Consider the following 14,701-nt stretch of genomic DNA (forward strand, 5'->3'; position numbering starts at 1 on the left):
TTAATTTGTTACCCCTGAACTAGTCCTTCTTCTAAGTGTAGACAGCTACGTCAGTGCTGTGGGAACAGAATCAGTATAGGAAAGCATCCATCCATCCTCCCATCCATCCTCCCATCCCCCATCCATCCATCCTCCCATCCCCCATCCATCCATCCATCCATCCATCCGTCCTCCCATCCCCCATCCATCCGTCCTCCCATCCCCCATCCATCCGTCCTCCCATCCCCCATCCATCCGTCCTCCCATCCCCCATCCATCCATCCATCCATCCATCCATCCATCCTCCCATCCCCCATCCATCCATCCATCCATCCATCCATCCATCCATCCTCCCATCCCCCATCCATCCATCCTCCCATCCCCCATCCATCCATCCATCCATCCATCCTCCCATCCCCCATCCATCCATCCATCCATCCATCCTCCCATCCCCCATCCATCCATCCATCCATCCATCCATCCATCCATCCATCCATCCTCCCATCCCCCATCCATCCATCCTCCCATCCCCCATCCATCCATACATCCATCCATCCATCCATCCATCCATCCTCCCATCCCCCATCCATCCTCCCATCCGTCCTCCCATCCATCCTCCCATCCCCCATCCATCCATCCATCCATCCATCCATCCATCCTCCCATCCCCCATCCATCCATCCATCCTCCCATCCCTCCATCCATCCATCCATCCATCCATCCTCCCATCCATCCTCCCATCCATCCATCCATCCATCCTCCCATTCATCCATCCTCCCATCCATCCATCCATCCATCCATCCATCCTCTTCTGCTCTTCCTTATCAGGGTCAAGTTTAAAAACTAGCAAAAACAAATACATTAGTCTGACCACTTAATGCTTTATTGCAACTATAATCACTCAGTTTTACAAGCTGACACCTGTTGCAAGGCTTGTGTTGAGTATATATTATTTCTGAACATCTCATAGTCCCCTGTCTTCTCATCTTTGGCTACTCGCCTCACTTACACAGTAAGACGTGGCTGACGGGGTACTTTGGGGTTGTGAACTGTGAAATGTTGGAAACACAGTCAGGAAAACTTTGTCTGAAATATCAGTTTCTTGTGATGATACTCACAGTAGCTCATGGTTACAAATCTGAGATAAAACTGCAGGGACAGCTTGTCGTGCAGCTCAGTACTGGATCTGCGTTCAGTCGACCAGGTAACCTTTACTGCCACAGAAAGTGATTTTTCCTTTAGTTACCCAAAATTACAGAAAAAGACTGGGAGATGAAAACAAGCAGATCCTTTTAGTGAAAATACCACTGGTACAAAGTCAGTGTCTGCTAAAAACATTCAGGGAACAAAAGGAATTCAAGACAATAAAAGAAAGAGTTTGACATCTTAGAAGATTTAGAGGATTGAGAGACCGGTAACACCTTGCTACCACTCTCACGTCTGTATGCTAGACATGAATCTGCAGAGAACACGTCTAGCTTTGCTTCAAATAAAGACCTACAACCAAAGTAAACATCTATCCTGACTTTACCCAAAGGCAAAAGATCAATGACCCACCACATCTTATTCTCATTAATTATCTTACTAGGTTGGGTTTTTTTGCAAACACAAAAGTGTAAACACAAGTTATTGTTTTTCAGAACTTCTGTGTCAAACCATTACTTGACTCGAACAGTGACGAACAAGTGTAGAGTATTCATAGTAATCTGTTTCTTTGATCCACCACTATGACAAAAACTGAAATGTCTTTAATCAAGATATTAATCCATAAGAGCCCAGACCCATTTTACAGGAAAACTATGGGAGAGTCAAAGTTAAAACTTTAACAGGAACTTCCCTCCGTGTGTAAAGGAGCGTAGACACCTGTGTGGCCGTGGTTGTATGGATTAAAGATGCTCATTCAGTAAAACTAGAGTCGCCTCAAGGATACGGTTCAAAACCTTTAGTCACTGCTTTAAATGTTCTCTGGAAAGAAATGCATACCTGTTCAGACTTGGGAGAGCGGGGGACCTTACCAACTACCACAAAAACAAAGACATGGGTTTAGACCGCTCCTGTAAATGCACGCCACACCCAAGTCTGTGCAAAAACTGTGTATCTGAAATGTAAAAGAGAAAGAGAGCATCCAGAGCAAGCTAGAGCTGTTTGGTTTAACTGACAGCATTGACTCTGGGGGAGGTGCAGACACAAGATCTGAGTTTCACATTGCTGGATTAGTCAGCAGTGACCTTCCCTCATTACATCCAGGACGTTACTCCGTATTACAGTATTATATTTTAGTCAGAGGAGGGGACTAGATGATGGAATAGGCAGAAGGGTCTGAGATCACAGAGGGCAGACAATGTAACACACATATACTGCTGTGCCAAAAAGGGGGGAAAGTTGTGTAAGTGTAGACATGTGCTGGTTGACATGATTAACCCTAACCTGAAAATCTGGCTAGCAGTTTCTGAAGCATATATATCCTATTTTGGTGACTGATATAAATATGAGTTACAGCAGATGTGTTAAACAATGGCTTGTTGCAGTTAATCAAGCAGTCAGTCAGACAGGATATCCATCACAGTGAGGAGTTTGAGCCAGAGCTTTATAACTCATGTCTGACCTGCGCCGTCTGATGGACTGATGGGTTATGGGAAGTGCACTGTAGAAACACAATGCAATGGATACTGGGCAGCAAAGCTGGGCACTGACGAGGTACCGGCATTTAAAATCAAAATAAAACCAAGTAAGAGCTAAAGTAGCCATCACCTGGCTAGGTGTTTGGGTGTGTGTGCAGCATCTCTATAGCAACCTGGCTCACAGTGTGCCGTGAGAGTGGAGACCATAGAAAAGCAAGCCACGAAGCTCCCACTGCACACTTTTGGTGCTGATGTTAATGTCAGAGGAGGTTTGGAACACATCAGCATCTGGCATCTCCACCATGAAGCTTCATGTGCTCTGCTGCTTCAAGGGCGAAATAGTGTGGTTTCCAAACCCTTCCAGTGTGTAATAATACCACAGCTGATGGTTTAGTGTCTAGGAAAAACTGACTGTTACATTAAATTCAGAGTAAATGTTTGTAAAGGCACCCTGCATGGGGTGGAAGACAAAATGTGTGGACTAATAGTTTTGTCCACATCATCTAAGATTGCATGTCAAAGTTTTCTATATGAAAAGACTTTTTAAGAAAAAGGTCACAAAGTTCCCCTTCCACCGCTAAAATCTCTAAAAAGGTGCATTTTAGCAGAGTCTCTGTGGAGGTTCTCAGTCATCCAGGTCATCGTAGCCTAAGGAGCTTGGAAAGAAAATCGTCTGGACTTCTTTAAGTTGCTTGAAGATGTTTCACCTCTCATCTGAGAAGCTTCTTCAGTTCTAGGGTCAAATGGTGGAGAGTCCCAGATTTAAGCCCATGGGGACCCCCCCCCCCATGGGGGGAGTGACCTCAGAAAATCAGATGATAGGGTGGGGCTAGGTTTCACAGCGGGTTCACCTGAAACCTTGGTTGATTGTGACCTACACCCGTTCTCACACCTTGGCTCATGTGATTAGGTAGAGGATCATTAGGGGGTTCATGACCCTCTTGGGGGGGAAACTCCCACAGGGCTTAAATCTGGGACTCTCCACTATTTGACCTTAGAACTGAAGAAGCTTCTCAGATGAGAGGTGAAACGTCTTCAAGCAACTTAAAGAAGTCCAGACGCTTTTCTTTCCAAACTGTTGAAGAGTTAACTAATTGATTTGTTAGTAAATGAATTTAGTGCAAATTAAAGTTTAATTACTTTGGAATAATGTGTTGAATTAAATGCAGGCCCTGCATATCAAGATGAAAATATCATCCAACTGACTGAAGCACAGTGAATGCTTTGAGGCTGCTTTGCTGCCACTGGGACCGGAGAGCTTGCATGAAAAGTGAATTCCCAAATTAATTTATGTCAGAGTGGCTGATCACCAGCTAGACATCAAAGTAAATCTGCTAAAGAAGCCTTTCAAACAAAGAGAAGCTGCTCTGCAAAAGCAGCGCGATGCAAATGCTTAATTCACATGTTCAAGAACTGGACAGAAGGCTTGAATTTGTCTATATTTGTAGACAAAAATCAAAATGACCAGAGTTTTCAGACTGTATGTTTGTGTCATTTGATGAACTTAATAAATCCACAGCGCTGTGTGTATTTTCCTCATGTTCACTGTGGTGCTGGGTTTTATCTAGCTGTTGATATTCAGTATTAATAACTTTCACAACAATTACTGCATTTCAGTTTCCTCTGTCCGTGCATACATGAACAAAACGGATCCCAGAGGCAGATAGAAGGAACATGCAGGACAGAAACGGTGTGAGAAAAGAGACGAGACCAGGTTAGAAGTAGAAGTACAATATGGGCAGAAGACAGAGGAGGAGAAATGGAAAGAAGAGAGGAGGCGACAAGAAGAGGAGAGCCCTGTGGGCGATGATAGATCATGACTAAGCATTACACTGTTGGCTGTAAGTGAAGCCATTCATCAGGTGACCTGCAGCGCTGCCTGCTCTTCATTCAGTGCCGATTTTCCAAAGTTAACATCAGTATCTATTTATACTAAAGTGCAGATGAAACAAATCACAGGAAATAAACAGCGTATACAGTACAAGATCAGTACCTAGCATTAATACAAGAAGTACAATCTTACTGAAGTACTTCACAGACCTGTTTGCTACACTTGTATCCATAAAATCCTTCACTTTTACTGCGGAAACTTCGATTCTTATCTAATCTGCTCGTTATCCCAAACTCTAGCTGCTCTACAGTGAACAGACCATGACATCAGCCATATTATTGGTCAGATAATAAGATTAGAACTGCTCAAATACAGTGAAAGTACTCTTGCTGCGTGCTTTGACTGACAGGTGACAGGTGTGGTTTGGGCTGCATCCCTCACGATGTGTAAAAAGCCTCAAAGAAAACCATAGACTGTAAAGGTGGACATCACCCAGTGGTTGTAGATTCTGCGTTACATGTTTGTGTGGCACCATGTTGGTTTTTCACACCTCATGTGACTTATATGGCGTATTGGCTAGCACTTACCTAGCTTGCTTAGCCAGTTGCATTAATAAAATGTACAGGTGCAACTCAAGGACACAGGTATTGGCTAATTAGTTCTGAGAAATGGACTGATAAAACACTAAAATCTCACTCATCAAAAGTGTGAACTGCAGCCTCAGTTTCCCGTTCTCAGTTGACAGGAGTAGCACCCACTGTGGTCTTTGTTGCTGTAGCTAATCTGCTTCAAGGTTGGACGTGTTGTGCATTCAGAGATGCTCTACTGCATGTAACATGTGGTTATTTGAGTTACTGTTACCTGCTTATGAGCTCAAAGCAGTCTCCTCTGACCTCAGTGAGGCACCTTCACCCAGAGAAACACCTCTCACTGGATAGTTTCTCTTTTTTGGACCACTTCCTGTAAAACCAAGAAATGCTCCTGTGGGAAAGTCCCAGCAGATCAGCAGTTTCTGAAATTCTCAGACCAGCTGCTCTGGCACCAGCAGTCATGCTATGTTCAACTAAACCACCTCTCTTCCCCTTATGACGCTCAGCTTTCAGCAGGTTTGATCGTGTCTAGGTTCTTGAATGCACCGAGTTGCTGTCATGTGATATTTGCATTACCAAGTACCTGAAAATGTGAATCTAACAAGGTGACAGATGAGTCTATATAGTTATGTGCCCTGACGGTATAAAGCAGAGGTACAGGTGCATTAAAACCTGGATGACCAGGAGGCAACATCTCTGACTGTGAGGAGGAACTCAGTTGTTTTGGAGTCAATGTGAAAACAGATTACAGATGGGTTTATGGTCTTGACTTCTTGTTTGAGGTCTTATCCAATATAACAAATGTGGTGCAGTTTAGGGTGAAACAGACATCCAGGGTAAAGGTGGACAAACTGGATGTTTTCCCTGTTGTATAAACCCAGTCTTCATGGCCCAGCATGTTATGTTCATATCAGAACAGAGAACGTTGTCTTTGCTGTGTTTGTGTCACTGTGAAACTAAGAAAGCAGCATTAGCCCATTACAATTAATTGTTGTGATCAAGTTGTCCAACAGTGTTGGTCAAGTTACTTGAAAAAAGTAATTAGTTACTAATTACTGATTATGTCACCAAAAAAGTAATCCCATTACTTTACTGATTACTTATTTTCGAAAGCAATTAGTTACTTAATTTTCAAAAACATGACACACAACCTGAACACGTAATGAAGCATAGCCCTTTCAGCCCAGTTCTATTTCTTTGCATAATCCGTCAGATGAAAAGGTTTCTTTTTAAAACGTACTTTATTCATTTTAATCTTTTAACTTTATGCATCAAGCAAAATGAAATTATATGCAACAGTCTTTGACTTCAAGAAATTTCATTAACATTTAAACCCATCTCCTGCATATTCCAGCATATAAAATATAATAATCTTTTGTGTTTACACTCTTTCAAATAGATGCAAGTAAAACAGCAAAAATAACTCAAATCAAAGACTCAGCAGCTCTTAAATCTATTGTCAGCTGTTTAGCAGGAGTGGGGCGGGTGGAGGTTTGCCCACAGCGGTCATGTCAGTGGGAGGATCCGGGGGTTTCTCGTGAATGTCACGTTCCCGTGGCAGCGTGCTCGCTGCTCGCTTGGATTTCAAGTTTAATTTTTGGCTGTAGAAAGAATTTTTCTTCCCACGCAGAGTGAACAGTGGACGCTAATGTTTTTGTCACTTTGACAGAATCAAACTCAAAGTAATGTGAGTACTTCCACACTAATCGCTGCATGGTCTCTCTGCTCTCCATATTATCCATTGTTGATCTGCACACGTCTGTCGCTGCCACGAACGTCGCACGCTCGTACGTCACTGTCATGAGACGCTCACAAACAACATCACGGTTTAGTAACGCAGCGTGCTTATGGGAAAGTAACAGTAATCTAATTACTTTTTTGCAATAGTAATCCCTCACATTACTCATTACTTGAAAAAGTAATCGGATTACAGTAACATGTTACTTGTAATGCGTTACCGCCCATCTCTGACGTCCTGTTATTTTACCGCATGTGCAAAGCTTGCGTGCTGCAGGTGAAGCTATAATAAATGAATAAAGCTTCAGATGTTAAGGATGATCCGCTCCCTCACATCCAGCTTCATCCTTCGAGCTATTCCCGCTGCTCCGCTCTCTCTGTCACTTCCACTTTCCCACGCTGTCGGATTCCCCTCATTCAATTTCATCATGTCTGCTGTGGTTTAATGAGCCCCCGTTCTTTAAAAATTCATTGCCTTTGTGTCTTTCTGCCTTTCAGACCTTCTTCCCTAAAGCCGCCTGCAGCACACATTCACCTCCACCTCACCGTCCGCGGCCAGGTCTTTCCCTGCGAGTCTCAAACAGCTGCTAACTCCGCTCCAAAACCACCGTCGTTTACACGCCAGGGTCCTGTCCTCATTCCTGTCATCAGTTGGGACTCTGCTCTAATGTTTGATCAGAGTGTAATCACCAGAGTATTTCATTACTTAGGCTTAAATCTGCAAATATTATTCTTTCCTTCTCTGATTCGAGATTCTTAATGTCCGTCTGGAAAAAGCCACATACTATAGCTTAATGCAACAAACGCCTATTGCAGCTGTTTAAGACAGAATACGGGTGAACTGGAGCCTGTTCATCCCAGATATGTTGTACAGCTGACGGTCTTTTGTTGTACAAATCCAGTCTAAAGCACCAAAGGGACGTTCGGTAGAATGAGCAGAGAGGGGTTTAGCTATAGAGATTTACAGTACTTACTGAAGGACAAACTTACTCCTCACAGAAGAATATAGCATTTTCTACCTTGTGGGCATATTGGCACACTATCTTTTATGAAATGTCAGTTTTTCTGTTTGTTTTTTCCAAGTTAGTGAGTAACCGTTGCTTCAGGTGGATTTTTAAAAAAAAAGATAAATCATAAAAAACAGAAGAGGAAATGAGGAAAATACGACCTGGAAAACAAGACAAGCAGCAGACGGTGAAAGATGTCTATGAGGGCAAACAATACGCGGTGATGGTGCATATTGTGTCTGTTGTCGCTGAGCGTGGCAGCTTGATGCATTGCACTGCTGGGCCAAATACAATTCTGCGAGTGCGACCAGTCTGCCATATCTGCATATCAATTATTTGTGGCTGCCATAAATACAGTTTAATGGAACTGTCAGTGTGTGCCATTGCATATTAACTGAGCCTGGAGCTCAGCTGCAGCTGGTTGCTGCTGGCAAACAATCCTGGACACATCTGCATCCAGGTGGAGAACAGCAGGAAGTGCGGCACCTCATTTAAGGGAGCTGTACTGACTTGAATATAGATAATGGGGAGGGGCTGAAAAGATTGGTTTTCTTAATAATTATCAGAATTTTATTATGAACAACTTCACATGCATATGAACTTGAGTGACAGCCCATTCTTAATCCATAGGGTTTAACTCTTTACAGCCATAACAGCTTCAACAGTTGTGTGAAGGGTTTCCACAAAGTTTAGGAGTGTTTATGGGAATTTTGGCCATTTTTCCAGAAGCGCATTTATGAGGTCACACACTGATGTTGGACGAGACGGCGTAGATCGCAGGCTTCGCTCTAATTCATTGCAAAGGTGCTCAATCAGGTTGGGGTTAGGACTCTGTGCAGGCCAGTCAAGTTCTTCCACACCAAACTTGGTCATCCATGTCTTTATGGACCGTGTGCACAGTCATGTTTGAACAGGAAGGGGCCATTCCCAAACTGATCCCATCAAGCTGGGAGCATGAAATTGTCAAAATATCACAGAAGGCTGAAGCATCAAGAGTTCCTTCACTGGAACTAAAGGGCCGAGCCCAACTGCTGAAAAACTATCGGAAAAACAAGAGAGCCATTCTTTCACATGCAGGAAAAAGAGAGGCGATGCAGTGTTAGCCTCCTCCGTCCCTCTGCTCTTCCTATTTCCCCCTGGATGTCTTTAAGGTTTCCATTTCTTTTTCACAGAGCCATAAATTGTACGTCTTTGACATAGGAGAGGTCAGGGCTGATCGTTTAAGAAAAGGTGTATGGTTGTGTGCTTCTGTAAATAAAAGTATTGTATAAAAAAAATGATAAACTGTGAGGAAGCTGATTTTAAAGCCATAACTATACTGCCATACAGAGTGCTAAATATTCAACACATCCATATTCCAGCGTACACCACATTAGCAGATTTGACCATAACATGAAGATATGGAGAGGAGCTTTTGAAGCTAGTAAGAAGAGACGTGCTGAGAAAGAGCAAAACAGCTGTGATGTTCGCTTTGAGAGTGTGGACAAGTTCAGCGAAGGAGAAAGTGCTGCACGGTGTCGTAATGCCTGTAGAAAACAACATATGATCAAGTGTCAAGAGAGCAACTGTGGAGCTGCAGGAGGAATCTGAGGAGGAGGTGCAGGGCATGTATGAGGACAATGAGACAGGTGTGTGGTCTGCTGCCACAATCTGTAGTGAGAGTAGGTGGCAGGTTGGAGGAGAGGCTGAAGAGGTGGAGGTATGCTCTGGAGAGCAGAGGAATGAGACAGGTGGAGAGGTGGAGGTAGTGAAGGGGGATGAGTCAACGAGGCCCAGCGCACAAGAGAGGTGGGAAGAGTGCGGGCAGACAGAAGGCTACCAGCAAGAGGGAAGTTTATGAGATGGTAGTGAAACAGGCTGGAGGACGCTAGAGTGAGACGGAGGCCGATGATCTGCTCTGGCGACCCCTAAAGGAAGCAGTCGAAAGAAAAGTAGCGCACAGTGTTATTAGATTTAACAGCTTCAGAATATATGAAAAAAATTTGTTGGGCACAATTCACAGACAGCCAGAGAAAGGGAGTTTCTACTATTAGAACTTCCCTGGTGTTACTAATGTTATTACTTTTTAAAGATGATTTTCTGTGTTTAATCAATCGACATACTTAAACCTGGACCAATCGCAGTACACCTACTTGCCTCACAGCTTCTCTTGTGTTAAAAAAGTTCCAAATGCAGTTGTAGCTCAAAAAAAGTCCCTAAAAATGGAGCACTGCTTTATAATGTTACCTGATTCCTGCACCAGAATTATGAAAGAGTACCCATGTTCCAAAAACAGCTATATAAAGCTTAATTCTTGGTACTGCTGCTATGTATCTGAGGGATTAGCAGGAGATTGATGGTTCTCCCCTGTATTCCTCCAGCTGTCCTAAAATTAATACGAGTGATAAGAATTTTGGCACAGGAATTAAAATAGAGGCGCTCCTCTTCTGGAAAATATCCTTCAGCGTATGAGTGTGACTCAGTACACCCTCATTTACACACTGAATGCACTGTACATGCACACAGGAGCTGCTCACTAATCTACACGCTTGCATACATTAAAGTGCAGCACCGCTCACCATATAACAGAGTAAGAGACCTGAGAACATAGAAAATACTAGTCAGGTGGTCGGCTGAGATAAGCTTGTGGTCTTTTTGATTTGGCAGTAAATCAACTGACTGCAGGTGGCAATAATGCACAGAGGTTAGCACCGAGGCCTCACAGTCAACTGGGGCCTTTTTGCAGTCACTGAGTTGACCAGGAACTCGTCTGTATACCAACATGTTCTAGAGTCAAATGTGTGAAAGCTAAGCGTGGCCCAAACTGGGTCGTGCAACAGATAGAAAAGAATCAACAGTCCATTCAAAGAGCAGACCTCAACCTGAGTTAAATGATGTGACGGACGCTTAAAAAAAAGCTGTGCTCATGCAGCTGTTGCAGGTGTGAGAGTCTATGGCAGGGGTGGGAACTCCAGGCCTCGAGGGCCGGTGTCCTGCAGGTTTTAGATCTCACCCTGGGCTGACACACCTGAATCACATGATTAGTTCATTTCCAGGCCTCTGGAGAACTTCAAGACATGTTGAGGAGGTCATTTAGCCGTTTAGATCAGCTGTGTTGGATCAAGGACACATCTAAAACCTGCAGGACACCGGCCCGCGAGGCCTTGGATTGCCTACCCCTGGTCTATGGTGAATGTGATGTTAAACGCCCATGTAGAAAGAACGGCACTGTGACACCGGACTTGCTCCTACTCTGGGTTCCCTCTTTATTCTGGTACGACGACAACAGCACGTAGTCATCATCAACAGTGTGCTCTTAGTTAACAAAAGACTAATATACATTCCTACAATACAATGCTGTCAAAGTCTTTCTTTAAAAGTTCTAGCTGAAACCAAATGTGCGATCATATAGTAGCAGTATTTTTATTTTTTCCATCCTTGTGCTAACCGAGGTGAGAGCTGTTATTTCTACTTTTTTCTTAACCAACAACAACAATAAAATAAAAAACACAATTTTTTCTCATATAAAACAAACACCATTGTTTATCGTTTTTGTACAACAACATCAAGTAAAAATGCATAACAGCACCTACCTGTACAAAGATAACAGCACGCAGTCGTCATCGTGTTACAAAACTGCAACGTTTAGGTCTGTTAACAAGGACCACAACAGTTACAGTCTCATTAGTGTTAGAGCTGGGTGGAGCCAGACAACGCCCCACTAGCTATCTAGTATTAGCTTAGCATGCTAACCAAAAATGCTACTGGTGAATAAAGTTAGAATTAATGCACCAAAATGCCTGTAACTTTCAGTGCACATGCTAGTACTGCTTACAATAAAAATACATATTAACAGGTACCTCTGTGAGAGTGTTTTTACTAATGAGCATGCATTATTTTCCTTTGCTGAGACAGCTACTGCGCAGCTATTTGGAACCTTAATGCAGTTGAAGTATTTGTCCACAAGGTGACTCCAACTATTCACAAAGCGCATTAATTTTGAGGAATTTCATTGTTAAGCTCTTTTTGATTTCTGCTACACTCACGAATATGAATAAACTGAAGCAACATTGTCAAGAAGAATATGGCAAAATTCCTCCACAACTGATAAACACTGGTAAAGTCACACAGGAAACGAGCACACCTTGTTTTTTGTTGAAGCAAGGAAAGCATAACATGCAGGAAACCGTCATGGATGGGCCCCCGCTGGTCTGTTCCAACTCTCCCTGAGTCTAGGTTGCAGACCTGTTGCACATCAGTCTCATCCTCAACCAGCACTCAAGGACCAGCTCCAACAACCAGTCTCTGCCAGACCGTTTGTTTCATTAGTGGTAATCAGGCTCCTTCAAGACTCCCCAGCGTTTTGGCAAGATTAGCCTAACATATCTGTGTGGCTGAAGAGTGGCTCACTCTTCCTGTTCCCTTTAAGCAGGTCCAGAGGTCACTGCATCTGCTCCTCTGAATGGCCAACCTCCTTTGACTCCATTTACAGGTGAAAACAAGTGAGACAAACAAGTAAGCCTCGTCACCTTGACTCACCTATCTCTCCTCTCTCAGTAACCCCTGCTGTCATCTCGGCTACAAGCTCATTGTTATTCAGTAAATCAGTCAAACTTTGAATTTTGTCTGCCTTGGGTCTTGCTTCAGAGCATCGGCGTAACTTTGTGCTGAATATTGGGGGGGGGGGGGGTGTCATCTGTTTCTGTCCAAATGAATAAATAAATCTGGCTAAATTCCCAGATGATGAAACATGCACCTACTTTGCTGGTAATACCTGAAATGAGTAAAGAAAATCAACAGCCTATTTATGCAAGATAATTCATAATTTTATTGGGGGAGGGGTTATATTGGTTGGGTCTGATTGGGGGGGGGTCATAACCCCCCCAAACTCCCTGCAAATTACGCCCCTGCTTCAGAGTCTGCTTTGCTTTATTTTTTCCAGTAAATAATGTCATGTATTGTTGTTCATCTGATGCATGGTAAGGATTAGATCATTTTTATTATGACCTGTTAAATAAAACAAAACTGACACAGAATACAGTCTTTTTTTAATAAAAACCATGATTGTAAATCTCACATATTAGAAAAATAAAGGAGAAAATCAGTTTTTCTTTCCATGGAGAGGCTCAGTCTATGAAACTGGTCAAACTCTGGATGTAAAATGTGGAGACATCTAAATTATCAACAACTTTGCCTTTGCTTGGTCTAATTACCGAACCGAAAGCCTGTGAAACAACACAGTTTTCTTTAGCCGGTCTGGTTTGGGGTTTTGCCTGTAAATCGAAGCCATCAGATCTTCATGTTCATTCAGCACAGGGATGCTGTGCTGCTGTCGGCTGCTAATTCAGCTGCAACCACATTACTCTCCTCCCTAATAAGGTTTCCTGAGGGTCTGTCTTCCCAAGCTGCACCCTCCTCCACCCTCACAAACATCATAATGGAGCCTGACACACGCATGTGCCTTTGCTTTTTGCAGTGTGCTCTTGTTAATGAGTGTTGTGCGTGCGATTATGTGCGTACAGAAAGATTTCAGAGAGCGAAGGCAAATGTTTGTGTGTTTGAAATGTGTCATCAAATGCTGAGCTTCATGCAGAAAGCTGGATCGTGTTGGCAACGTTAAACTGGAGCTAATGTCTACAAAACCTGTATCATGTTTAACAGAGGTTCTAAGTTCCACATCTGTGTTATTAAAGCAGAAAATACTTGTGTGTTTATAAATTATGTAGGTTAATAATTTCTCCTGATTTTGTTTGACTGAGATGAGCCACTCTCATTAGGAGCCTTTTACAAGGATAATTTGGTAAGCCAGTAAAGGTCAGGAAGCCCAGCAGGATGCAGACAGTGATCAAGAACTCTACGCTCTGCTTTGACCTTCATACGTCTGGCCACATTTTGGCAGGCAAGCTCTAGCTTCTCCCCTCGGTTTCAGAAGGATACATGTGGTTCATTATTAGCTCATTTCCTGCTCTTGCTGAAAATCAAGTTCTGTGCAGTTAGCCAAGATGCAATTAATTTTATTGACACAACTATTGTCTTTGATCAGTGCAATGCCCTCACTTATAAGGATCATTAATGTTAGAGATGATTTATCATCATTGCCCCTGTGCTAATCTTTTAGTCCTCAGTCATTTCTATGCATTGCTAAACACAGGTTTTGGGTGCTCTGCATTCAGAGTCATATACAAAGCTGCACACAGGCACAGTCCAGATCAAAAGTTTAGGACCACTTGCCTTTAAAAGGCCAAATCTGTGCAAAAATGTGGATTCATTGTCATTTCCTGTCAGGCAGTCACACTGTCATGATGCTCTGATGGCAAAGGAAAACAAACCTTCCCTTGTTGAACTGCATAAGCAGGATCTCTCACAGCACGCCATCGCTGCTGAGGTGGGACGCAGTAAGACGGTCATTTGATATTTCCTAAATGATCCTGAGGGTTATGGAACAAAAACTCAAGTGGAAGACCCAAAAAAAATGTCCCCAGCACTGAGCCGGAGGATCCAACTGCCTGTCAGCCGCGACACTGGACGATGCTTGACCCAAATTAATGCTGTTACTGGTGCCGACTGCAGCCCCATAACCATCAGACGCCATCTGAGGCTGAAAGGCTTCAAGAACAAAAAAACGTCTCGTCTCCTTGAACGCCACAGAACTGACCGTTTGGACTTTGCTACAGAGCACCAAACATGGGACACTGAAAGGTGGAAGAAAGTTTAATTCTCTGAGGAGAACAAATGTAACTTCGATGGTCCTGATGGTTTCCAACGTTGCTGGCATGACAAGCAGATCCCACCTGAGGTGTTTTCTATGCGCCACAGTGGAGGGGGCTAAGGTCAAATGGTGCGACTCTGGGACTCGCCACCATTTGACCTTAAAACTGAAGAAGCTTCTCAGATGAGAGGCTAAACGTCTTCAAGCAACTTAAAGAAGTCCAGACGCTTTTCTTTCCAAGCTCCTTAG

This window comes from Perissodus microlepis, chromosome 17 (genome assembly GCF_051167445.1).
Source record: "Perissodus microlepis isolate ML-2025 ecotype Zambia chromosome 17, ASM5116744v1, whole genome shotgun sequence".
Taxonomy (NCBI): Eukaryota; Metazoa; Chordata; class Actinopteri; order Cichliformes; family Cichlidae; genus Perissodus; species Perissodus microlepis.